Source organism: Arvicola amphibius, chromosome 14, assembly GCF_903992535.2.
Source record: "Arvicola amphibius chromosome 14, mArvAmp1.2, whole genome shotgun sequence".
Taxonomy (NCBI): domain Eukaryota; kingdom Metazoa; phylum Chordata; class Mammalia; order Rodentia; family Cricetidae; genus Arvicola; species Arvicola amphibius.
Window position 1 is genome coordinate 8,987,217 of NC_052060.1, and position 25,429 is coordinate 9,012,645.

The following is a 25,429-nucleotide window of genomic DNA, read 5'->3' on the forward strand; positions in this document are numbered from 1 at the left end:
AGGGGGAAAAACAGAATATGACACTCCTTTGTGAAGTAGAAGGAAACTGCAAGCAGTCCGTTCAGAAGTGGGAAATCCTTCCCACATAGAAGAGGCTCTGGGCCCTTCTGGGGCTTCCCAATCACACAGTCCCTGTTTCCCACAGGGCCTAATTTACACCCCCCACCCCCAACCCCACCCCCACCCCAGCATCCGTAGAAGATGAGGTAATAGGGCATCTGATGCAATAGCCTGAGGTATCCAAAACCCTTCTGAGTGTAGATTTTCCCCCAATCGTCTAGTATCTCCTCTCTCTCTCTCTCTCTCTCTCTCTCTCTCTCTCTCTCTCTCTCTCTCTCTCACACACACACACACACACACACACACAAAACCCAACACCATTTTAAACATGAAGCTCACAGCTAGGCTTATATGGAAATGATAATAAACAGAGGCACTTAAGCTTCAGAGCCGCCCTCTCCCCTTCGTGGACTCCTTCTGAGGACCCACACCTAAGGAAGTTTGTTGTCCGGAGCTCCCTCTCCCAACTGGCCTGGACTCAGCCCTGCAGGTACATTTCATCTTCAATTAAGCAGTCAGTTTCACCTGAAGGATGGGCCCTACAGGTATCCGGTCCTGGTCCACATGGGTGCTGAAAGGAAGGCTAGAGTCACCTAATAATACTTAGCATGTTGGGTGCTGCCTTCTCTTGATGTGTTTTTGTTGCTGTTTGGTTTGATTGGTTTTTTTTGTTTGTTTGTTTGTTTTTGTTTTTGAGACAGGGTTTCTCTGTGTAGCTTTGGAGCCTGTCCTGAACTCACCCTGTAGACCAGACTGGCCTCGAACTCACAGAGCTCAGCCTGCCTCTGCATCTTGAGTGCTGGGATTAAAGGTGAGCGCCACCACCGCCTGGCCTTTCTTGATGTTTTTATAGCAACAAGACATGCAATGTCTTCATGATAAACTTTAAAATTCATTTTGCTTTTATTTGTTTTGAGACAAGGTCTCTCTTTGTAGCTCTAGAATTTGCTATATAAACCAGACTACCTTTAAACTCAAAGAGATTTGCCCACATTTACCCCTCGAGAGACACCTTGCCCAGCTCTCATTTCTTTATTGTATTAGTACACTGGTCGTTTGATTGTGGATTCTCAGTAAAAGCTACTTTAAGGGATAAGGATTTTAAGAAACAGTAATTTGAGATTTTAGAAACTAAAATAAATTGCAGGTGTTGTGTTGATCATCCAGGAATGGCCAGCAGTTGGGGCAGATAGGGTGGAGGAGGTCTAGCCAGAGAGGAAAAGAATGAAATCCGGGGCTGGAGAGATGGCTCAGAGGTTAAGAACACTGGCTGCTCTTCCGGAGGTCCTGAGTTCAATTCCCAGCAACCACATGGTGGCTCACAACCATCTGTACTGAGATCTGGCGCCCTCCTCTGGCGTGCTGGCATACATCGAGGCAGAATGTTGTATACATAATAAATAAATAAATCTTAAAAAAACTGAAATCCACCAGGCACCTACTACGTGCCAAGATCTATGTACCAAAGCCTTTACATCCACACGACCCGTGATCCCTAGAGACAACAATCCCATCCCAACGTCCTGGCAGTTAGCATCAAGATTCCCTAGATTATGATTTAAACTTCTATGTGGAAAGGAACAAGACCAGGCCCAGGCCCAGGCCCAGGGGATGGAGCTGGGCCTGGGGAGTTTATTCCAGCTCTGTGTTACTGAGTACTCACTGCAGAGGGACTGTGACCAGCGCTCACTGCAGGGGGACTGTTCTAGCCTCTTATGCTCCTGCTGCCTCTCAGGCTATTCTGGACTTTATCCCCTCCAGCAGCCCTTCCTTAACTACTTTTATTCGGGGTTTGTGACAGCAGAGAGGACAAGTGGCTAATGAGGAGCAAATGGAAGGTGTTTGTCAACTGAGTAACAGCATGTTGGTTTTCATTATGGCTATAAGGTTATGAAAAATAATATTTTAAAAAATCCACCAAGGTCCTGTCTACTAGAATTTTTCATAAATATGGACATATCCCCTACATGCGCTGTCCAATATGAGAGCCACTGACTACATTAGGCTATATCAATATTTAAAATAAAGGCAATATGGCTAAGATACTGATATTTAATATCTAATTTCATCCTAATTATTTTACACTTCAGTGGCTCTATGTGGCCAGCTACTGACTACCACGCTAGACAGGACAAACATCACCTTTATTTAAGCCAGGCACCAGGTACAGAGATCAAAAGACTATGGCCAAGGGTGGAGGGCAGCTTGGGGGCAAAGCATGAAGGCAGGCATGGGTTTGATTTAGGTAATTCACAAACAGAGCGCAATTGCCGTTTTAGGTCTTCTAAAGCGGACACTCACATTCTGTGATGAAGACAGTGATAATAGGTTCTTTGCAGCTACATAGAACTTTATGCCCTGCAGAGGGCTCTCTTGGGGTGTGGTTTGAGCCGCCGCAGAAAACAAGTACCAGTTTCTCATTTTACAGACGAGGAAATCTAGACTCGGATATTTGCCTAAGGCCACAGACTTCAAAGAGTAAGGAAGGAATATTCTGAACCAAGCTCGAGACTTCATTTTTCTCTAGTTCCTTTCCACACACAAGGTGACTTCTAAGCCCCGCCCCCAGGCCCCACCCACCCACCATCACCTCCCCAGCCCACCTCCCCCTCCAGCCCCCACCTCCACCCTGGCCCTTCTCCGTGGAAACGGCAGCACATTATAAAACATGTTTAAATATAAGAAGGGGAGACATGAGGAAAGGCAAGGGACAAAGAACTGAAGCCTGAAGAAATCAAGACTCGGTTTTGCCTCTTGTCCCCACTAAGCACTGTGAGCAGCTGTCCACGGAAAAGCCAGCATTTCCTCGTCCTTTGGTCTGGTGAGATCCCGGAACCAGATTGTGACCCAAGGATGTTTCCAAAAGTCACAGTCCCTTCAGAAAGAAAAGTCCGTCCCCCACCCCACTGAGCATTCTGCAAAGGACTTAAGGACTTCAGCACATGGCTCTGGGACCAAGCAGGCTGAACTTGAACACCAGACCTGACGCTCTTCGAGGGGCGTAATACGGCCTCGTCTTGGTTTCCTCCACTGCAAAGGCGGGAGTCACTTCTCTTACATGGTCATGGGATGCGTTAATGGAGACACACTGCGAAGCCCTGGGGCATAGTGTTTGTGAGTGGTAGTTATTAATATTTTACACGATCCAGGCACTGCAGATTCTTATGGATTCTAAAATAGGACCTGAAGAAACTACTTTCAGACAAGGTAGCCTGGAAAAGATCCCCACAAGGCAAAGGGCCTTGGCTTGGGTATCGAAGGTGAACGTGGATGGATGCCTGCAGGTTCTAAGCAGTTGCTGGTGGATCTCTTGGCTTTTCGTCTCCTTGTGCAAGGACGTCAAACTTTGTTCTTCCTCCCCTCAAGTTCTAGCCCTGAACATGCAAGCACATTTTGTCTAATTTACCTGAATGCTGCGACTTAGAACTTCATGTACCCTGCACACAGAGATCCTTCTTGCTCAGTCACTGATTAGCTGTCAAGTACCTGGCATGTAATGGGTGGTTTTTGTTTTGTTTGTTGTTTTTTTTCCGTTGTTGATGTTTGTTTTGTTTCTTAGATTTATTTTCATTTTGTGTGTCTGACTGCTTCGCTGCCTGTCTTTCCTTCACGTGCATGCACTGCCTGTGGAAGCCAGAAGAGGGCGTAAGATCTGCTTGAGACTGGAGTTCTGGACAGTCGCGAGCCACCATGTGAATACTGGGAATTGAACCTAAGTCCTCTGAAAGAGCAGTCAGTGCTCTTAAACACCGATCTGCTACAGACTGTGTAGTTCTGGGCTGAATACCAGAGAGGGAAAGGACGTGGCGGTGTCTGCGAGTGACAAGTGACCTATTAGGAAAGGCCTCCATGAAGAGGTGACAGTGGAGCCTGCCTAAGGAGAGCCAGCCCTGTGAAGATCCAAGGGCAGAAAGCTGCAGACAGGGAGGGTCAGATGCGCAAAGGCCCTGAGGCGGAAATGAACTTGGCTGGTGCGTTTGAGGGGCCAAAAAGGCTGAAGTTGGAGCACTGAGGGTTATGAGATGAGGTGAGAGCAAAGCCAGGCAGGTATATGGGGTTTATGCCAGGCCACAGGAAGGAGTGTGGATTTTGCTCGAAATGCAGTGAAGGCCATTTGGACATTAAGCAGGAGAACAATGGGATCTACGCTGCCTTTTTTAAAAGATTACTCTTAATCCAGCCACCCTCTGTCTGGACTCATGTGTGTGTACAAGTGCTCGCCCGTAGGCTCCCGAGAGCATCCTCAATCTGCCAGTTACCTGCCTGTGTCTCCCCACCCCCGTGCAAGCTGTTTCTGCATCTCAGCACGTTCCTCAGCGGTGCTCCCAGAGTGCGGCCTTCCCTCTGTACAGCCAACATCCCGATGCCAGCCGGCCCTCAAGTAAAGGGTCGTTTGAGTCGTCTCTCTTGCTCAAGAACTTTCAACAGCTCTCCAGCGCCCAGGAAACCAAACTGCAACTCTCTCACCCTCCACCGAGAAGATCCCAACTCAGTTCGTCCATTTTTCTCTACGTTCACCTGCACGTATCCTGTAGCAACTTGCACGTGTCCTGTAGCGGCTTGGCCTTTTTGAGCATGGCTTGTTTGTACTTGAGCAATTTTCTGGCTCTGCACTGACACTTCCCCCAGTTATGTCTGCTGGCATCCTGTGCTATGCATTCCCTGGGGTCCAGTGATGCCGTCTCTCCTGGATGTGTTCTCTGCTCTTGCCTATCATGTGTGGTCCTCCCGTAGCACTTTGTCTGAGCCCATTGAAAGCATTTGCTGCATTCTTCCGTGTGTTATAGTTGTCTGTGTGCATGCCTCACTCCCCTCCTAAGCCAGTGTCTCGAGGATGGGGACAGAATCCTAGTCCCTCTTTCTGCCTGTTAGTATCTAGCATGCAGGAGGGGCTTGATAAACACACGCTGAATGAATCGGTGAGCAAATGAACAAACAGATCCTAAAATTCATCTTTGGGCCACATGGCTCAATTCAGTGATTTTAGAAAGTTGTGCATAATCATAAAAGGGAGCGAGAAGAGGTGACCTTCTAATCTTTACAATGGCATTTTCAGGGCTGGGGGTACCACAACAAACATGGAAACCGTTCTCCATTGTCTCCCGTGGATGGCAGGAAAGGCCACTTGGGAGTTGCAGAGAATTACACACTGTGCCCACAGCGCCCTAGGACCCGGGTTCCGGTGTCTGCGGCTCCTGCTACTCACAGTCCTTCCATCCTAATTTAGTGGGTTTCTGGGAAATAATGTAAAACCATTTCTCTCAGCAATTAATTTTGAGTTGAGCAGATCCTTTCCAGAAAAAAAAAAGAAGAAGAAAGGGATAAAAGTTTCAGCTAATTCCCTGATTCTTCGGTCTTGTATTAGCATTCCTGAAAGCCTGAATTAGTGTGGTGGGGTTTACCTCAATCAATAGAGCTGCAGAGTTCATTTATCTTAAGTGACTTTGCTTTGGAGAGAGGTGCTGATGAGCAGAGGGTGGGTAGGGCCTCTCCTCTGGGAGGGACAAGGCTGGCTTTCCTCCTTTGCCACCCCTTGCCTTACACGAAGACCTTGACTCTTTAGGAATAAGACAGGAACCCCATATCCCTGTTACTATTGAAATCCCACATACTTCTAGTATGTTGTTTAGTTGCAAGCCATCTGTTATTAATTATGTCTGAGAATCATAAAGAACCAATGAAGAGTTCCTTGCTATCACTCCTTTTTAAAAAGCTTAAAATTACCCAGCCTAGAAGGTTAAGATCACCGCGATATAGTTCTTTTGGTGAGAAAGAAACCTGGCAGTTGCTGCTTCCTGCGCGTGAGCTGTCTCACCTTGGACGCTCACTATCCTATGTCTCTCTTGCCTACCAACAACCTTGTTTAAAAAGATGGTGTTTGTGTGTACGGTGCTTACATTCATTTTCCCGTCTCTAATTTCACATGGGTGACTTAGTCTGAAATTTGCAGTTCAACCAGCATGACTCAGTGAAGGACGCCCGTTGTGGAATATTATTGTAAGATGTGTTACGTTTGTTTATGCTGTGGCATATTTGCTTAATGATGCAAAGATGTGTTGCATTCTTTTATGGTCCATTTGTTTAACTCTGTAAAGCTGTTACTTTGCCTGTCTAAAACACCTGATTGGTCTGATAAAGAGCTGAACGGCCAATAACTAGGCAGGAGAGAGAACTAGGCGGGGCTGGCAGGCAGAGAGAATAAAAAGGGAGGAGCAAGAAAAGGAGAGGAGAGGGCTGGAGAGATGGCTCAGGGGTTAAGAGCATTGCCTGCTCTTCCAAAGGTCCTGAGTTCAATTTCTGGCAACCACGTGGTGGCTCACAACCACCTGTAATGAGGTCTGGTGCCCTCTTCTGACCTGCAAACATACAGACAGAATATTGTATACATAATAAATAAATACATACTTAAAAAAAAAGGAGAGGAGGATGCCAGACGCCAACCACCCAGTCACGCAAGTCACAGAGTAAGAAGGAAAGAAAGGTATATAGAATAGAGAAAGGTAAAAGCCCAGAGTCAAAAGGTAGTCAAAAGGATAATTTAAGAAAAGCTGGCTAGAAACAAGCCGAGCTAAGGCCAGGCATTCATAAGTAAGAGTAAGTCTCCATGTATTTACTTGGGAGCTGGGTGGCAGGTCCCCAAAGAGTTCAAAACAAAACAACAACAACAACAAACTACAGACACTCTTCCTGACTAATTTCTAGAAGGTTCTACTGAGTATGTATATGAGTATGTGTTTGTCTCCAGGAGTTTAGTAACCAGCTTTTTACCAGGTTTGTTGTTGTCTTTGGGTTCTAATTCCTGGTCTTTCTTTTTATTTTGAGACAGGTTCTCACTATGTACCTCTGGCTGTCTGGGAATTCATGATGTGGACCAGGCTAGCCTTGAACTCACAGAGACTTGCCTGCCTTTGCCCCCCACCCCCCCCAAGTGCTGGGACTAAAGGAGTATGCCACCACACCTGACCTAATTCCTGGTTTTACAGACCCAACTATTGTTCCATAGCCCAGGAAGTCCCTCCCCGCGGTAATCTTTTTCAAGAATGATTGTACTACTTCTGTATTTCAGAGTATTAACAGGAAGGTAAGCATTGGGTTCTGTTCTCGGAGATGAGTGAGGGGTCCACTCTCCTGCCGTTGATTCTCTGAGGGAAGGCAGAAGAGGGTGCCTCTCTGTAACACACTGGGGTCAGAAGAGGTCTTGGGCGTCCTGAGAGAGCTGTCACCAGTTAAATCGGAAGGGCATACCTGGTATACGTACGCTTCAAGCGACTACAATGGCATTAGAGATGGATAGCATCTGTCACTCTCCCACACTGGCTGGAGAATGTGAGGGGTGACAGCTGAGTCAGGCGATCCGATCAATTAACACCTTCAAGATTCTTCTAATATTCCAAGCCCACCCTGCTCCATTTAAATAGCAAGGATTTGGTTAAAGCTATAAAAGACTTTTTTGGATAGATCATTAGAGGATGAAAATTAGGGATGATCTTTGGCTAAACAACACATCACAAAGCTGACGCTTAAGCTGCTGACAGAATTCTTAGAAAATTCTCATTTAAGAGCACTATAAAATTGGGGGCTGGTACTGGGCATTGGTGGTCCACGCCTTTAATCCCAGCTCTTGGGAGGCAGAGACCAGCAGATCTCTGAGAACTCAAGGCCAGCCTGGTCTACAAAGAGAGTTCCAGGACAGCCACAGTGGTTACAAAGAGAAATCCTGTCTCGAGAAACTTTAAAAATAAATATATAAATAAATAAAGGCAGTTGGAGAGACGGCTCAGTAGTTAAGAGCATTTGCTGCTCTTCCAGAGTACTGCATGGTGACTCACAAACTGTAACTCCAGTTCCAAGGCCTCTGACACCCTCTTCTCGTTTCCATTGGGACCAGGCTCATATATGGTACACATGCACACACACACACACACACACACACACACACACACACACAGGCAAAACACTCATACACATAAAATAAAAATAAACTATATATGTATTCATATATATATATATATATATATATGAATGAATTGGTTTTGTTCAAGACAGAGTTTCTGTGTGTAGTCCTGGCTGTCCTAGAACTCGCTCCATAGACCAGGCTGGCCTTAAACTCAGAGGTCTGTGTGCTCTGCCTCCTACATGCTGGGATTAAAGGTGTGCACCACCACCACCCAACTTTGAAAAAAAAAGTTCTTTCATCTTTTCTTTCTTTCTTTTCATTGTTTTTATTGAGCTATATATTTTTCTCTGCTCCTCTCCCCTCCCCTTCTACCCTCTCCCGTGGTCCCCATGCTCCCAATTGACTCAGGAGATCTTGTCGTTTTCTACTTCCCATGTAGATTAGATCCACGTATGTGTCTCATAGGGTTCTCTTTGTTGTCTAGGTTCACTGGGATTGTGAACTGTAGGCTGGTTTGAAAACATATTTTTAAAGAACTCTATAAAATTGGAAGAAAGGCTACCAAAACCAAGCAGGCAAAACCAAAACAAACGACTCTCAAAATGTCAAATCTGAGGCGCAGTAGTTCAGAGAGCATAAGACTCTTACAGAGGGCCTGAGTTTGTTTCCCAGAGCTCACATGAGACTTAAAACCTCTAACTCCAGCTCCAGGAGATCAGAAGCTCTAACCTCTTCAGCCACACCTCTGACCTCGGCACTTGTAAGACAGAGCCAGGTGAATCTGTAAAGCCAGCCTGGTCTGTGTAGTGAGTGCCAGGCCAGCCAGAGTTACATAATGAGAACCTGTCTCAAAAAAAGGGCACTCTATATTAAAAGGAATATGCTACCACTTATTAAACATTCAGATGGCATTCAAGGAGCACTCAGTACAATGTTATCCATTTTTCCTCTTCTAGAGAGTCATCTCACAACCTGTTGAAGGAAAGACAGGTCCTCCAGAACTAGTCAGTGAAAGTGGCCTGCAGATCCCCAGTATGGAAAATTGAGGAGAGAGGTTACATCCATCTAATCTTACAAGCATTTCTATTCTGTCTGCACACACGGCATGTGTGTGTACGCACACTTAAATGGAATATGTATATGCTTTTTCATCTCATTTTTCCTATGGTCATGTAAACATTCTGTTAATGTTCCAACTGTGCTCACTCAGTATATTTTGGTTCAGATTGAAACTCATTTGTTGAATACGAGCCTAAATGTGTTATCTGGTTTTATTTTGGGAAACAGGCTCTGTTGCCGTCACCAACACCCTACCCCCATTTTCCCAACCAATCACGTAGCACAGAATGTCTTTGTCAGGTTTAATATCCTTCAGGTTTGACTTTTCTCTCCTGTGCTCAATTAATGACATCTCTCTTTGCCACAGAAGCATATAATAAACTAGATATTGCAAGGATGCATCGGTAGGGGAGATTTTTTTTTCTTGGCCTGACTGGCCCTGAACATAATCATCAAAGAGGCTTTTTGCCGCCGGTCACCATGTTGGAAGTACAGATTTTTCCCACGTAAGAACATTCCTAATCCCTTATGAAATGTTATCAAGTGTTGTCTCGCTGTCGTTTTATGGAGGTGAGTTACCTAGGTTAATTTCATAATGAATGGAATCCACTCCTTATTATCTGCGATACATTGTTCAGTTATCTAAACGCATGCGTGAACTAAGCCTGCAGCAACATTAGAAACTCATTTGCTAGCTCTTTCCACCCAGTAGCTTGAAGAAGCTTGACATCCCTACCAGAGGGTATACAGTGGCCAAATTGAGTTTAGGTTTGTCCTGTTAGCTACTTGGTTAGTCAATGTTCAGTGAGGGCCCAATATGTACCCATCACTGTGCTGGGTTCTGGGAATTACTACAGAGATGAACGTTAGACCTTCAAGGAATTCAGCTTTCAGGGCAGAAGAATGATACAGAAGTCATACTGAGCAGGGGCACTCTCAAGTGATGATGACACATGGCTGATTCATCTGTGGCCTCCCTTGCCTCTTTTGATGTATATACATCGAAGGCCACCTCTGCTAGTAACGGTTACCCTGGGACACCTGCCCTCCGCAGGAGCTGCCTGTTCACCAAGAGTCCATGTTTATAAACTGTCTGCACTGGTTCTTCGCATTAGTATAGCTATATGATTCAATTAAAAGTATTGAAATAATGGAATAGAGATGCAAAAAAGAAACCATGTCGGGCTGGAGAGATGGCTCAGAGGTTAGGAGCACTGGCTGCTCTTCCAGAGGTCCTGAGTTCAATTCCCAGCAACCACATGGTGGCTCACAACCATCTGTACTGAGATCTGGTGTGCGCGGGCATACATCGAGGCAGAATGTTGTATACATAATAAATAAATAAATCTTTAAAAAAAAAAAGAAAAGAAACCATGTCTGTAGCTCTAAGTACGAGATAGGCATTTGGAGGGAATTACTAAAAGTTTAGCCTGGTGGAGCAGTGGCCAAGACAGCACTTGCTATGGCAGGGTGGTGGTGGCGCACGCCTTTAATCCCAGCACTCAGGAGGCAGAGGCAGGCGGATCTCTGAGTTTGAGGCTATCCTGCTCTACAAAGTGAGTTCCAGGACAGCCAGGGCTATATAGAGAAACTCTCAAAAACAAAACAAAAACAAAAAAAACCCAAGGGGAGAGAGAGAGAGAGAGAGAGAGAGAGAGAGAGAGAGAGAGAGAGAGAGAGAGAGAGAGAGAGAGAGAATACTCTTCTACAGAGAAGCAGAGTTCAGTTCCCAAGTTACATGATTCACAGCCTCTTGAAACTCCAGCTCCAGGGGATCCGATGCCTCCGGTCTCCTGGGATACTTGTACTCGTGTGCACACCGCCTCCCAACACATTACACACACATGCATACACACGCAACTAAAAGTCAATGGTGTGCTGTCAGCAGTGTGGGAAGGCCAGCTGTGAAACATCATCACATCTGGAAAAGCTCGATGGCTTCTCAAACGTCTTTCAGATACCACTCCACTTTGAAGACAAGAGGGGAAAAAAAAACATTGCGTAAATGTCAACTCTGTGACTTACACAAGGGTTAAGGACCAGGGTTCTCCCTAAAGACAAAGCGTTGGCCCACATCAAGACCCCAAGGGATATTTTAAGTTAAAATAAAGGCTTCAGAAATGGTTCCATTGTCTTGTATGACTCCGGGTTTAACAAGCTTGTGTAACTTAATCACTAACTATTATTTGAATTGGGCTTAGGGGCTTCTACACTTAGGAACATGATATGTTCAGGACTACAACCAGGGTGCCTAGGCAGACACGCTGGGCTTCTAGGGAGGAGAAGGCTCAGGGCTTGAGGGGAGGGTGAGTCCTCACTGGGTGCTGAGGAAAAAAGCAGGAGCTTCGAGGAAACTAGGAAATTCCTCGGCAGGGGAGTCAGAGCCACCAAACTCCATTTTCTAAACTCTGTAAGTCACCCCATAGGCCAGCAACATAGGTGTCCTCTTTACTCTACAGCTGCTCTCCCTTCTAAAGCAAGTCACCAAGGCCTCGGTGTCTGTATTTGAAAGATGAGGAGAATGGTGGTTGATGCCTTGCCGGGTTGTTGGGAAGATTATGTGAGATGACCTTAAAATAAATGGAAAACGTACGCGAACGCCTCTCCAGGTTCCCTGGGAGCCAGGGGATAGGATGTGGAGGATGATTCTGAAGATGAGGGGCATTCTTCATTCGTCTTCCGAAACCTCCTCCCAAGAGCAGAAGAAGCAGGACACTGAGTGAAGGGACTATGCAGAGTGAGACCTAGGTGCTAGAACCATGCCAGCTCCTGAGGCTGGCACGTTGAACGGGAACCTGCCACAGCCATCCTCAACACAGTGGTGCAGCTCACCAGCATTTCCAGCCAGCTCATGTAGCTCTTGCAACAGGCCTAGGCATGGGGACAGAAGTCAAGCACATCACTCAAGGTTGTGTAGGTGACGGACAGAGAGCGGGGACTGGAATTCAGACCTCCTGCTGGTATATGGCACAGGTAGCCGGCTACCCTAGGCTGCCTTTCCCATGGCTGTCCACTTCACAATCCCTGAGCTGTTGGGCCTTACATTTGCCCATTTGTTAAGACTGTGCTGGGGCGGGATGCTACTGCTAATGGCTAAAAGGAAGGTTGGAGATAATCGGGGATTTCAATTATCCTGCCTATCTCTGACCTCCATTACCAAGGATAATCAGAAGCTAGCTCTAGCCATTTTCTGAAACTTTCATTAATTTTAAATAAATTTATACAATGTCATCCCCCCCAACCCTCTTTACCCAAATTAAAATGTCCTTGTCTTTTTAGTCTCTCATTACAGGCAAATCCCTCGCACGTCTCTGAGACTGTCTGTTGTTTTCCTCTGGATCCTTTGTAATTCTGCTTTGTTGTCTCTGAAATGAAAGGACCCAGTGCTGAATTCTGATTTTAAGGTGAAGTCATAACATCAATGTATATCATTAAAATGTTTTATTGTAATTACAGAAATAGTCAATGCCAAATTACGTGCACTATATTATTTTCTGCATTCTTCTTTATTCCATTCTCAAAGTTAATGCGGCCTATTATATCTCATTCATCCTTCTGACTGCTGCTCACAGCGAGCAGATGTCTCCATTGAGTTATCCACAATGAATCTGAGATCCTTTTCCTGAGCACTTACAAGTAGAGTAATTCAGAGCCCATCAGCGAGTATGAGCGGCTTCAATTGTTCCGCCCAGTGTACATTAGCTTGCACTTGTCTACATAAAATTTCAAAGAATCATAGATATTAAAGATGGAAGGGGCCAGTTACTTTATGAAGCCTGCTCACTCTGCCTGCAAAGGCGAGCAAAGGAAGCAATCTGGTCACTTCACACTGTTTTGCTGGTGCTTATTAATAATTACAATGAATGGGTACAGCGTGTAATCAATCCCTTTCATCCTGAAATCATTGACACTTTTTGTTTGTTTGTTTGTTTGTTTGTAAGTGGGGTCTCACTCTGTAGCCCAGGATGGCCTGGTACTTGTTATGTAGCCCAGGTTGGCTTCAAATTTATGGCAACTCCCCTGCCTTAGCCTCTGAGTATTGATAATATAGGCATGGGCTACCATGCCTGGCTTAAAATACTCCCTCCCCCAAAAGAGAATTGAAGTCCAGACATCTAGGTTACAGTGCCCAAAGCCAAGCCCACCAAGGCAAAAAAAAAAAAATCAGTTTGGTTGAGCTCAATAAGCAATTTTGAGTACCACTTGCTAGTCAGGGCTACCCTGTCATAATCTGTGGGATTGACGCACAGGGGGACAGAACCTAAAATCCTTCTGTGTTTTCTATTGCCGCAATAAACACATGCCACAAAAGCAACTTGGGGAAGAAAGGGTTTATTTATTATCATCCACATCCCAGGTCATAGTCCATCACTGAAGACAGTCAGGGCAGGAGCCTGGAGGCAGGAACTGAATCAGAAGCCATGGAGGAGCGCTGCTTAATGGCTTGCTCCCCATGACTTGAACCATTTGCTTTCTTATACAACCCATGACCACCTGCCAGGAATGGCACGGCCCATAACGTCTTCCTGTGTCAATCATTAACCAAGAAAATGGCCCATTGACTTGTCTACAGACAATCCAATGGGGGAATTTCCTCAGCTGAGATCCCTTCTTCCTGGATCTGTGTCAAGTTGACAAAAAAAACTGACCAGCAGCACCAAGCTCCTGTGTTGCCCAGGAGCGATCCATAGTGGTAACGACACAAAGCTGTTATGGCCACTCGAAAGAGAATAGATGTCATGGGTGTGCTGGTACCACCGCTCCGCTACCTCTAGGAATTGAGGAAGACGGCATTTGAGTTGGGTCTTTGGAAGAAAGAAAGAGCATAACGTTCATCTACCAAAGTTCAGGGAGAGGCGACTTGAGCAGAGGACCCACCAACCCAATGAAGAGCGCTCCCTTGAGTTTCTGTCTCATCGTGCTATGTCAGTGAACTGAGTTCGAACGCAGATGTCTACATGGTGGATGCTTTGAACTAGATTAGGATGTAGCAACTCAATTTAATCAACAACCTAAAACAATTGAAACATACAGACCAACAACCACAAACAAATATACTTACAGAGACAACACAGGGTATCTTAAATCAGTGCTTTTAAAAAGAAAATCCAGAAAACCTGGGGTGAAATGTAATGAAAATTGAGAGTTTCTAACTTCACACTAAAATCTCTAACCAAAGAACAGGTAAATAGAGCGATGACTCAGCGGTTGAGAGCACTCGTTCTTGAAGAAGAACCCCATTTCCCAGCACCCACATGGCAGCTCACAACTATTCTTATCTCCAGCTTCAGAGAATCCAGCACTCTCTTCTGACCTCCAAGGGAACCAGTCAGACATAGAGCACACAGACATTCATGCGAGCACAACACTCACAGATAAACCTTAGAACAAGAAGAAGAGGAAGAAGGAAAAGGAGGAGGAAGATAAATGACCCACCAGATTTCTCCAGGACATCCTTAGTGCTGTGACTCCACAGGCTGACACACCATTTGGGCCATGGGCGGCTGTTGCACAGCTTGGGGGCCCCAAATTTGAAAGCATAGAATGGAAGAGTCCATTTTCTGACTCCATTAAAGGTATCTACCTAAGTGCAGACTGGGGAAATACTGCTACCGTCACGTGATTATTAAGAGTGGATATATCTTTATTTTCCCTCAAAGAACCTAATCTTTGAAAACAGTCCATGCATATTACATGCTCACTATATTGCGGTATAAAGTTAGCTATTTGATGCTATCTTTAGAAAGTCGCTAGTGTGAAGAAAAAGGAAATTATAGAAGGCTTCTGGTACTTCCACAATTGTCCCTAAAGGACAGTTGCAAATGTCATCTCCTGCATGAAGCCTTCCCCAGTTCCTCTACCATGTTCATCACTGCCAAATTAATCTTCCTCTCCCTTGACTGCGGCAGTTCTTTGATCCATTGCTATATGGTTTATAATTAGTTGTGTGATTATCTGTCTCCCTGTACCAGGATGAAAGTACCTTAAGGGTGGGGGAAATCAAGCCCCACTCATCTTTAATTCCTCACAATGTCACACTCATTTTTTTAATTGTCTGAGACAATGGTTATCCTTCACACGCTTGTTAAATCATTTCTTCAGATCTCAGAGACCTTATTTTGACACATTCAAATTGTTTCTCAAGATAGTCTGTACCCATTCCGAAAGCTGACCTGTCTTCCCATCACCGCACTTAGACTCAGGTGTACATTCAGATTGTGTCTGTTACCACAGCCTCACAATCTGTTAGCCTACATCTCTGGGGGTGAACTGAACAAGCACCCCTAACAAGACCTGAACCTTGACTCAGTTAAGTGTAACTCTGGAAACTTCTGGAGTCAGACTGCCTGGGTTGAAGTAGACAAACTCCGAAGCTGTGGCTGTTGACCAGGACCTCAGCATCCTCCGCTGTGAGATGGAGATATCAATAGCACTGCTGAACGAAAGGTTGAGATTAGTCCAACTGGCACATGAAAAAATTCCATTGTGTAATCTTTCACTCTCGGGGTTTTTGTGGATGTTATATTTTCCGAGGTGGGAATGGGATGCTGGAGGCCAAACTTAGGGCTCTGTATATGCTAGACAAATGCTCTACGACTAGGCTATATTCCTAGCAACCCTGTTATTGTTTTTATCACCCATGAAGGAGAAGCTCAAGTCCCTCGGGATTGCTCTAAGGAATCAATGATGTAACAAGTGAAATTTTACTCGGCATATTATCTCATCAACATTTCCTTCCTTTCTGTGTATTAGAGTAATTGCTACAATCAAAGGAGGACCTATTAATGCCAGGTAATCTATTACTCACTTTAAATACATGGGGACACCTAATTTAATTCATATTACAAGGTATTGAGATAATTATTATTGTCCCCATTTGACAGGGGAATGAAGTGAGTTGGAGAGAATAAACAGTCCAAGGTCACATGACCAGTGAGTTCAGGTTGTTGAGAACTTCAGCTCGAGAAGGATCATGGGAAGGACTAGGGATGCGTAGGGAAAACACATAGGAGGAAAGGCCAGCTTCAAGCTCCCTGGGGAGTTTAATATTCCTCTCTGTCTCCCTGGTCTTCAATTCCAGGGTTACGCTTGCTGTGTAGACTAGCCTCTGGGAGCCATGCCAACATGTGTTCATGCTCACTCCTCGCCTACTGCTGTTGCTTAACAAGCGTACAACAGGATATCGTTCATCTAAGAACTACCTCTAACTCAACTCACTTCTGCCTCCCAGCTTCTCTCTTGGTTATGAATTTGCTATTCGTCCCATGACCTTCTTATCACAGTTATACTAATTATCACTGATGAAACATTTTAATTTTTAATAACCTGGTTATTCTTAACTTAGACTCTCCTAATGCACTTACATTAGCTATGGCAGATACGCTAGCTACCCAGGAAGGAAGGGAGCCCTTCCATAGTTTCTCCTAAAGGCCTCTGGTTACATCAAACAGAACCAGCTTTGCTCCCCGCTCCTCTAGACACTGTGGGAGAATGTCAAACTCTTGAACAGTTAGAACCACAGATTGACCAAGGGTTATAAGTGTGCTAAGGAAAAGATGAAAGGGACGAACTGGACTCTCAGGAATGTGCACTAGGTAAAAAGAACTCGGAGAGATTAAGGCAGCCATCAGGAACAGTACAAAAGAAAGACTATGAACCAAGAAACCATGGAGCGTGCAAGCAGAAGCTGGACACAGGTAGGCACATCTAACAAGCAACAGTTAGTGTCAGCAAAAAGCTATGAAATGAGAAGATGCCCCTGTGAATAAAGCACAAAGTTAACACCACAGGAGCCAAAGGAGACAGAAAAGCAACAGGGACACTGAGAATGGCAGGTGTCTGTCCATGGAACTGGCACATGCTGGAAAGGCCCCCATTTGCCTGTGAGAGTCCTCACCATGAATGCCCCCTGAGTCAGTCCTTTGCAACTCAAAGCCCTTGCCCTGAGGGTCCTGTATCCATGTTTAGAAAGTTAAAGCGTATAATTCCTTCTTATTTTGCATGGTCCAGATGTCTGGAAGGCAGGTATTCACCTTACTTTTTGCTGATTGTCCAGGCTTTCTTGGGAAACATCTGTTCTTTAGCTACTGCCTAAATTTCAAGAAATGATCCTACAAAGAGTTAGGCAGGCCAAGGTAACCGACACCCCGATCGTCAGTGATTCTTTGACCTAAAGTGTAAACTATTAGTAGGAATTATAAGGCTCAAGAATGAGAAATTAGAGAAACAGCCTGGCATAAGACAAAGAGGGGTTGGGGGGTATTCCCAATACTTCAGGATGAATGAGCAATTCATTTAATTCATTCTTTTGCAAAAGAATGAATACCATATGAAACATTTCCCCCTTTAATGTGATATATACAGAAATGTATGGTCTCATATCTTTTCCATCACTTTTTTATTTAAATTATTAATTTCTTTTCTTTCTTTTTCCTTTCCTTTCCTTTTCTTTTGTTCTTTTCTTTTCTTTTTTTTTTTTTTTTTTGAGATAGAGTCTCACTGTGTAGTCCTAGCTGGCCTTGAACTCACAGAGCCACCTGCTCTGCCTCTCCAGGACTGGGATTAAAGGCATGCAACACCATACTAAGTTAGTAAGTTAACAATAATTTTCCTTTCTCATGTGTGTGTGTGTGTGTGTGTGTGTGTGCGTGCGCGCACCTGTGTGTGAGGGTGCACTCACTCATGTATATGTATGTAAAGGGCAGAGGAGGATGTCAAATCTCTTCTGTTATTACTCCCCACCTAGTTTTTGAGGCAGGGTCTCAGACAGAACTGAAAAGGAATGTGAAGTTTGCTGGGAGAGCAAACCTAGAAGTTCTACCTATCTCTACACACCCCAGCCCTCCCACCCACACCCCAGGCCAATGCTAGGCTACAGACACAAGTCACAATGTCTGGCTTTTCACATGGGCACTGGGGATCTGAACTTGGGTCCTTAGCTCCTCACGCTTCCTTAAGAAGCCCTTTTCCCACTGATCCATCTCCTCAGTGCCATAGAAAGCTCCTTCTAATTCAAATTGTTTATTCATTCAACAACATTGGTTTGCTGCCTGTTCTGTCTCACCCTGCCCTGGGTATTAAGGTACAGAGACTAAAATCTCATCCCAACCCTCAAGGCTACAACAGACTAAAGGAGTAGGTGGATGAATCCAGCACGGGGCTGCCTAAGCACCTGCCCACCATAGATAGTACAGATGGGATGCAGTAGGTTGGGTCTAGAAAGTTTCCATCCTAGAAGAAATGCCAGGACAAGTTCTGATGATGCATCAGGAGGTATTGGGAAAAGATAAAGCAGAAGGCAGTCTAGGCAGAGGAATCCTGGGCCCTGACATGTGAGTTCAAGTCCCGACTCTTTAGACTATGCTGCTTTAGACACTTAAGTACATCGTGTACTTCTAAACATAAACCACCAAAGAGCCACTGTGAGAACAAGCAAGCTCTCGGCCATTCACTAAGCTTGTCCTGTGTCCACAGGTCCCCAGTAACTCTCTCCTAACTGCAGAAGCCCACACCCCCTACAAAGTCAAGCTAACCGAGCAGCACAGTAGCTACCTCGGGGGCATAGCATTCCTTCTTAATTGGTGATGACATGGCTTCTTCCAAATGCCATCAATGGCAATTTGGATTCTGTATTTATTTTTTTCAGGATAGAAGTAATTATGGTGTGTGTGTGTGTGTGTGTGTGTGTGCGCGCGCACGTGTGTGTGTGTGTGTGTGTGTATAATTATAAAAACCTTCCAAAGCTTTAGGTAGTTTTAATTTTTTTAAAAAAATTTTATATGAAAATAAAGTGTTTTGCCAATATATGTGTCTGGGTAAGGGTGTTGGGTCCCTGGACCTGCAGTTACAGACAGCTATGCAGTCTATGCAGTCTATGCAGTCTATGCAGTCGTCTATGCAGGTACTGGAAACTGAACTGGGGATTGAACCTGGGTCCTCCAGTAGAGCAGCCATTGCCCTTAACCGCTGACTGAGCCATCTCTCCGGCACACCCAGCTTCAAGGTATTTTTAATCACCAAGTAAGAAAACCACTTGGTGACTTCCTGAATCGCCAGAAACAGGCTAAGCAAGAGTGAGAAACAGTGCTGTTTGCTTGTTACCTTGATAGCAACCATCAACAGCTAAACGTTCTACACATGTCTACCGAGGGCAGTCACACGGGCTAGATTGCTTGCTGATAAATCCATTCCAACTTCCTTACCTCTGAAGTCACTAATACATCTCTGTTATTGTGTATGCTGTAGGATGATTATGAAATAAACAAGAGACCCAATGTTATGAATTTTAAACAATTCAGAATAAAAGAGTAAGTAAAACGTAATTATACATGGTCTTCAAAACCCCCTTTCTGAGTTAGAAAGCAATTATAGCTTATACACTATTTTTTTCAGATTAAAAAAATTAAGGCCAATTAAAAGAGTTGTTGATTTCCTAACTGCCAACATAGGCTTGAAACAGGCTCCCTTGCGACAAGCAAGATGATATTCTTAAAACATGGCAGAAGAATTTATTCTGAGATTCTAAAAATTGCATTAAGAGCTATTGTGTAAAAATTTTAAATTATATCTTTCAAAGGTTTATTCAACTGTAGATGAACGGTGCTTGGAATGACTCATGGAGGTGACATGATGAATGAAAGTGCCATTTATTCTCTGGCCTTTCTGTCTGGATCCCAGTCACCATTCAGTTGGGTACTCTAACTATGCCCCAAGCCAGGTAGATGGTCTATACAGGCAGCATCTCAGCAGCAGGACTTCCCCAAGACCTTTCGTGCGCTGCATTATGATAAAGACAGTCAATAGGGCTGCCCCACAGCAGAGGGTGAAATGCATGGCAGGTATCATCAGCACTACGGTTGCTTTCACGGGTCCTTTGCACCCTCAAAACAACACGTGACCACAATACACACAGGAGCAGCACGGCCGCCACGAGAAAGCGTGAGCGCAGTAGAGAGATGTGCCCAATGCCCGTCCATTTTAGATTCGTACTTATGATACAGGAAGACGTGCATTCAAAACGGCTCATTCTTTTGAAAATGGTCCTTTAGTTTCTTGCACATGTGCCTGCATGCTGACTGGCAAATTCTCTTGCAATCCATAAATTAAAATCTCACTCTCTCCTAACGTGCTTTCACTTCAAAATGGCAATACCGTTCGTATGTATATGGATTTGTGCTATGTATCCACGAAGACCACTACATTTCTTATTTGGTGACCTTAGCCCTTGGATTGGGCATCGTGTAAATGACAAGACTGGCACGTTAGCCTCTTCCCAGAATGAGACAAACATCCGACCAGCAAACCTGAAGGGAACCTTAAAGATCACTTATCCCAAATCCTTCACTCCAACTGGGATCCAGGGTGATGGAATTGGGATTCCGTCAAAACCCAGCCAAAAGCTGGTATAGTGTCCCTTATAGAAAACATGTCACTATTAAGTCAGAACTGGGAATCCCTTTCTCTGATCGATGATCTAAAACTATTTTTTAAAAATTCCTAGAATTCTGGGGCTGGAGAGATGGCTCAGTGGTTAAAAGCATTGCCTGCTCTTCCAAAGGTCCTGAGTTCAATTCCCAGCAGCCACATGGTGGCTCACAACCATCTATACTGAGGTCTGGTGCCCTCTTCTGGCCTGCAGACATACACACAGACAGAATATTGTATACATAATAAATAAATAAATTTTAAAATTCCTAGAATTCTGTTTTGTTCAAAGAAAAAAAAAAAGTCAGGGGGTGGGATGCCCAAATTCAGGCAATTTCTGTCCTGTCTCCACAGAGCATATGATCTGATTGGTGTGGCCCTCAGCTCTCTGCGTCTCATGGCCTGAAGAGATGGCCTAACGCAGTGGTTCTCAACCTTCCTGTGTTGCGACCCTTGGGTTCACTTCCTTGTGTGACCCCCAACCACGATTATTTCCATTGCTACTTCATAACTGTAATTTTCTTACTGTTATGAATCATAATGTAAATGTCTGTATGGCGATCCCTGTGAAGGGTCATTCGTATCCCCAGAGGGGTCAGGACCCGCGGTTGAGAACCATTGGCCTAACAGAGACATTTAATTGGTTAGCCATCTCACCCTGGGGTGCCTTGTGAGTCCTTGGATGAGTCACAGAGCCTTAAATACAGCCTGAGGTTAACATTAGTACTTAACTCAGAGAGCTGCTAAGGACCAGGACTCAGCGGAGGACTTAGAGCGCATTAAGATGCCAAAGCAGAAAAGAAATGAAGGAAGCATCCACTTTACATCGTATGTCTCTTGTGGGGAGAAAAACCACAAATTTCCTTCTATAAAACATACAAAAACAACATTTGTGACTAATGAGGTTAGGGAACGCGCCACGCCCAATGTTGGCTTGCCTGCAGTGGGAATAGAGGCACTTATACAAGTATCTATATACAGGACCTTTAAAAATGTCCCATCATCCTTCACTTCCATTCTCCTGGACTTAAGGATGGCCTGGATCCCTGCTTTCTGGCTTCCTGTTAAATCTCTCTTCCACCTTGGTCCTGTTTTAGCCCTCCTTCAGCTCTCTGTCCTCTTTGGGTGACTCTATCCAATGCCAACTCAAGCTGCCTCCCCCACAGGTACCACCCCAGTGAGTGACACATCTAGGGGGTGGGGAGTATGTCCGGAAATGGCAAATGATCAAAGACAATGAATCGAGAGCGTCCTGCCGAGGAGAGGAGACCTAAGCCATAGGTTCCAAATGCAGATGTAACAAGCTCCTGACTTAGGTTGTTGCTACGACGTGGGCTTAACACGTCACTAAGTGACAAGGCTGGGTGAATTGAAATGACTCTCGTTTTGCCCATGATGTGACTTAACCACACAACGCGTGGGGGTTCCTGGAGCGTAGGCGGCAAACCGGTGATTTATGTATGTGTGGGCATGTCTGTCTTCTTGTTAAACCGTTAAATTAATCTTTAAAAAGAAGGAGAAGAAGAAGCAGAAGATTGGCAGCAGTAAAGACAACACCACCCGGAGTACTAGAGGAAGAACCTCGAGAGAAGACGATAGCTAGCGAGCGCACCAAGTTCCTCCTTGGAAGTGACTGGCATCGCGGGTGTGTGTTCTCCCCAAGGCAGATGTAAAGAGGAAGTAGGGGGCGCTCCTTTTATCACCAAATCAGTAAGAGTTTAATAACCCGGCCCGAAATGGGATTGGCTGAAATGGTTTTTGATAATATTTTGCCTTATAATTCGATAGCTGGCTCTGCCAGGAGGGGTGGAAAAGACCATTTAATTGCAATGTTGTCTTTGGAATTCCAAAACGACGTTAATAACGGTGGAGCTTCCTGGCACTAGATCTTTATAGCAACCCAGGAACCATGGAGGAAGTAAAGGGAGACAAGAGCCTCACTAGCTCCAGTCCTCCAACACCCAAAGCACAAAGAGGCTACAGCCAGTGTGAATTACCCAGATAATGACTGTTGTATGGGTCGACTCACAACAAGTGTGAAGTCATTTAATAGTGCGAGTGTAAGGGTTAGCAGATGTTAAGTGTATCTCTGCTTGTTCTGGGTGTACAGGGTGTGGGCACAGGGGGACATTTCCCTCAGCCATCAGAATCCTTGGACTCTGTGAGACTGGGACAGGGGACCTCAACCACAGGACAAAATGCCAGTTTGTATTTGGATATAGAGTTGAGACACGTAGCTTATACAGTCTTATGCTGAACTGTAATGCCTACTTGTTGACTGTGTGACTCTGTGGTTTCTGTGGGCATTGCCTGAGGATGGGTACCTTGCTTTTCCTCCCTCCTCAGTAAGGAGCCCAATGCAAATCAATGGTGTAATCGATATCTCCTGGGTTTGTGTCCTCTTGTGACATGAGCCTGGCACACGGTGCTGTGTGAGCCCAGTGCACTAAGCAGCACTGAAAACGGTACCTATTCATAAGTGTGCAAGGTTGAGTATGAAGATGAGGTTGGAGCGGGTGATAAACACTTCCACCTTCATGGGACTCAGGACCCTATGGTTTGGTCAGCTTCACCAAGCACCCTCGTCTAAAACATGGCAAGCAATCTCTCTTCTTCCTCCCAGTTCCAAAAGGCTAACATTTTAAAAAGATGTCTGGACCCAGAAGCTTGCCTGAGACGAATCATAGCAACCTCGCCAGCCTTCTCTGCAGAAGACGATTAAGTCTTAAGATGTAAAACATTAAAATAGAATAAAGAAGTTCTGGGACCTTCGTGCCAGATGGAGGCCCCTAATGCCTTTCTCTCTTCCTCTCCCACACCCAGCGGCTAGGTTTCCAGGCCTCTATGGGAAAAACAGAAATACTCTTAGCCAGGGGTGGCTCTTTGCGCCCATCTCGGGCTATCACAGACTATCTGATAAACATCTCGGGCTATCACAGACTATCTGATAAACATTTGAGTTAGGATGGAAAGAACCACAGACTTCTCCCAGACAAACAGTAAGACAGAGTCATAAAATCTCCTAAAACCAGGTAATCCACCCCCCAGCCCCTTCAAAGAATTTCAAGAGGGCCACAGCAGAGAAGCTCGACGCAATCACCGTGTAAAGGCAGAAGAAATCCACAACTGAAAAACACAAGCAGACATTTTTTTTTTCTCCCAGACAAACATGTGAAAAATGGATATTAGGTACCGATTTCAGGCTCCTCTCCTCCCAGCTCTGAGATGCCACTTTAAAAAGCAAAAGCGTTTAGCCACCAAACCGCCAGAGAATAAACGGCCGTCACATTCCTGCCCCTCCACAATGATATTTACTCTCTGATAAATGACAATTGTAAATAAATCTCATTTAATCTCTAAAAGCCACAATAAAAAATCTTTAACCTCCAAGGTAGTTTACAAATGAGCACGCATACCCTGCCAGTGCCAGAAAACACAAGGTCTTGAATAAAGGGCTTTAACAGGAGGCACGTTTTCTCTCTGAGAATCTTAAATTGACCTTTTTAAAAAAATATATATGTACGACGGAGGAGGAGAGGGGAAACCCAATCCCTCCCACCCTGTTCTCTGTACAAATCGGCCAATAAATCTAAGGAAAAGACATAAGAGAAAGGACAGAAGCCAACAGGTGGAAAAGGGGTTTTTGTTCCATTAGAAACGGTCAGACACTTGATCTGTGCCGCGGGTCTGTTTGTCTCAGGGTGTCTTTAATGACGGTTTTATCATCATGACGCTGATAATCAGGAATAATGGTCACACTTCCACTTTGTGATTCCACAGCATTGCCAGCCTGAAGATTTCACCACACAGTTACATGGAGTGGGCTGCTCTGTTTGGCTTCACCCCGGGGAGGCGTGCAGCCTCCCCAACCAGCTCTCCTGCTTTTGCAGAGAGGGTAAACTGAGGCCCGAGGCACCCAACAACCCTTTATAGTGTCTCCAAGCAGAGAATTCCCGGAAACTGGAAAAGTTTGTGGATGTCTCGGGGCGGTCCTCTCGCTCACCCTTCGGGCCAGCCATGCCGCTCTCTTCCTCCGCGTCTGGGCTGGGTGATAAGGACTGGGGTACCTCCCCTTCACTATGAGGCACGCCAGGGCAGTGTGTGGGAGGTCCACACACACACCCAGACCCACAGGCATACTCGCACACACAAAGCGCCATGCAATCTCTGCAGTCACTCAGCCGAGCTCCAGCCAGCCTCGCTCAGCCTGCGAATGCACAGCGCGGAGCTTGCAAGGCCTCTTTGGGCTCAGGGCTGGGGCTTCGCTGAAATAGGGCTCTGCCCTTCTCTTCCTCTCTTCCAGGCTTCTCTCCCTCTCTTTTCTCCCTCCCACCCTCCACCCTCCCATCATCCTCCCACCCCTCTCTTCCACCCCTTCTCCCCCGCCCCCCCCAACCCGGAGGCACAGATCGTGTTACTGGGGTTCCCTGGAAAGAGGGGCCATCCCCAGCCCTAAGCGGCTAGCGAAGACTTCAGGGGCACAGCTGCAAGCTCCAATCGCAGGACCCAAGCGCTCCTTCTGAGCAGCGCAGGAATGAGACCCCCACTTCCAGGCACAGGCGAGCAAGCTTGCCACAGAAGAAGGAATCCTTAGAGTGCTTACCTTTTTCATGAGCAGAGATTCTGGAGAATCATTGCAGAAACTGGAGGGAAGTGAATGAAGACAAAAAAGACCCTTTTCCAGCAATCCCTGGCCTCCTGGTATCAAGACACCAGGACAACATCAAAGCAACTTAGGGGGAACACTTTAGGGGCCTATTGTCTGCTCTGGTCTGATCTGTTTTTCTTCTGTCTCCCCCTCTTGCTGCGGTGACACTTGGTACGGCCCAGGCATTCATGCCAAGTAGCTTTCACACATGGAAGCTTGTCTCAAGCAATTGCTGACAAGCCACAAACAAGACATTCTCCCTCCCTTCTCTGCACCCCCCACTCCTCCCCCCCTCCACCTTTTCCTCCTTCCCTCTTGTCTCCCCTCCTCCTTTCTTCTCA

General features: G+C 45.5%; 1 protein-coding gene across 1 annotated transcript in view; it reads right to left on the minus strand.

The window, feature by feature from the left end:
- Positions 1-25,151, minus strand: part of Bcl9 (BCL9 transcription coactivator) — an 85,550-nt gene extending 60,399 nt beyond the window's left edge. Inside the window, exon 1 of the mRNA XM_038311873.1 lies at positions 25,044-25,151. The gene's annotated coding sequence lies outside the window, so the exon portion shown is untranslated. The remainder of the gene's footprint in view (positions 1-25,043) is intronic.
- Positions 25,152-25,429: the final 278 nt, after the last annotated feature.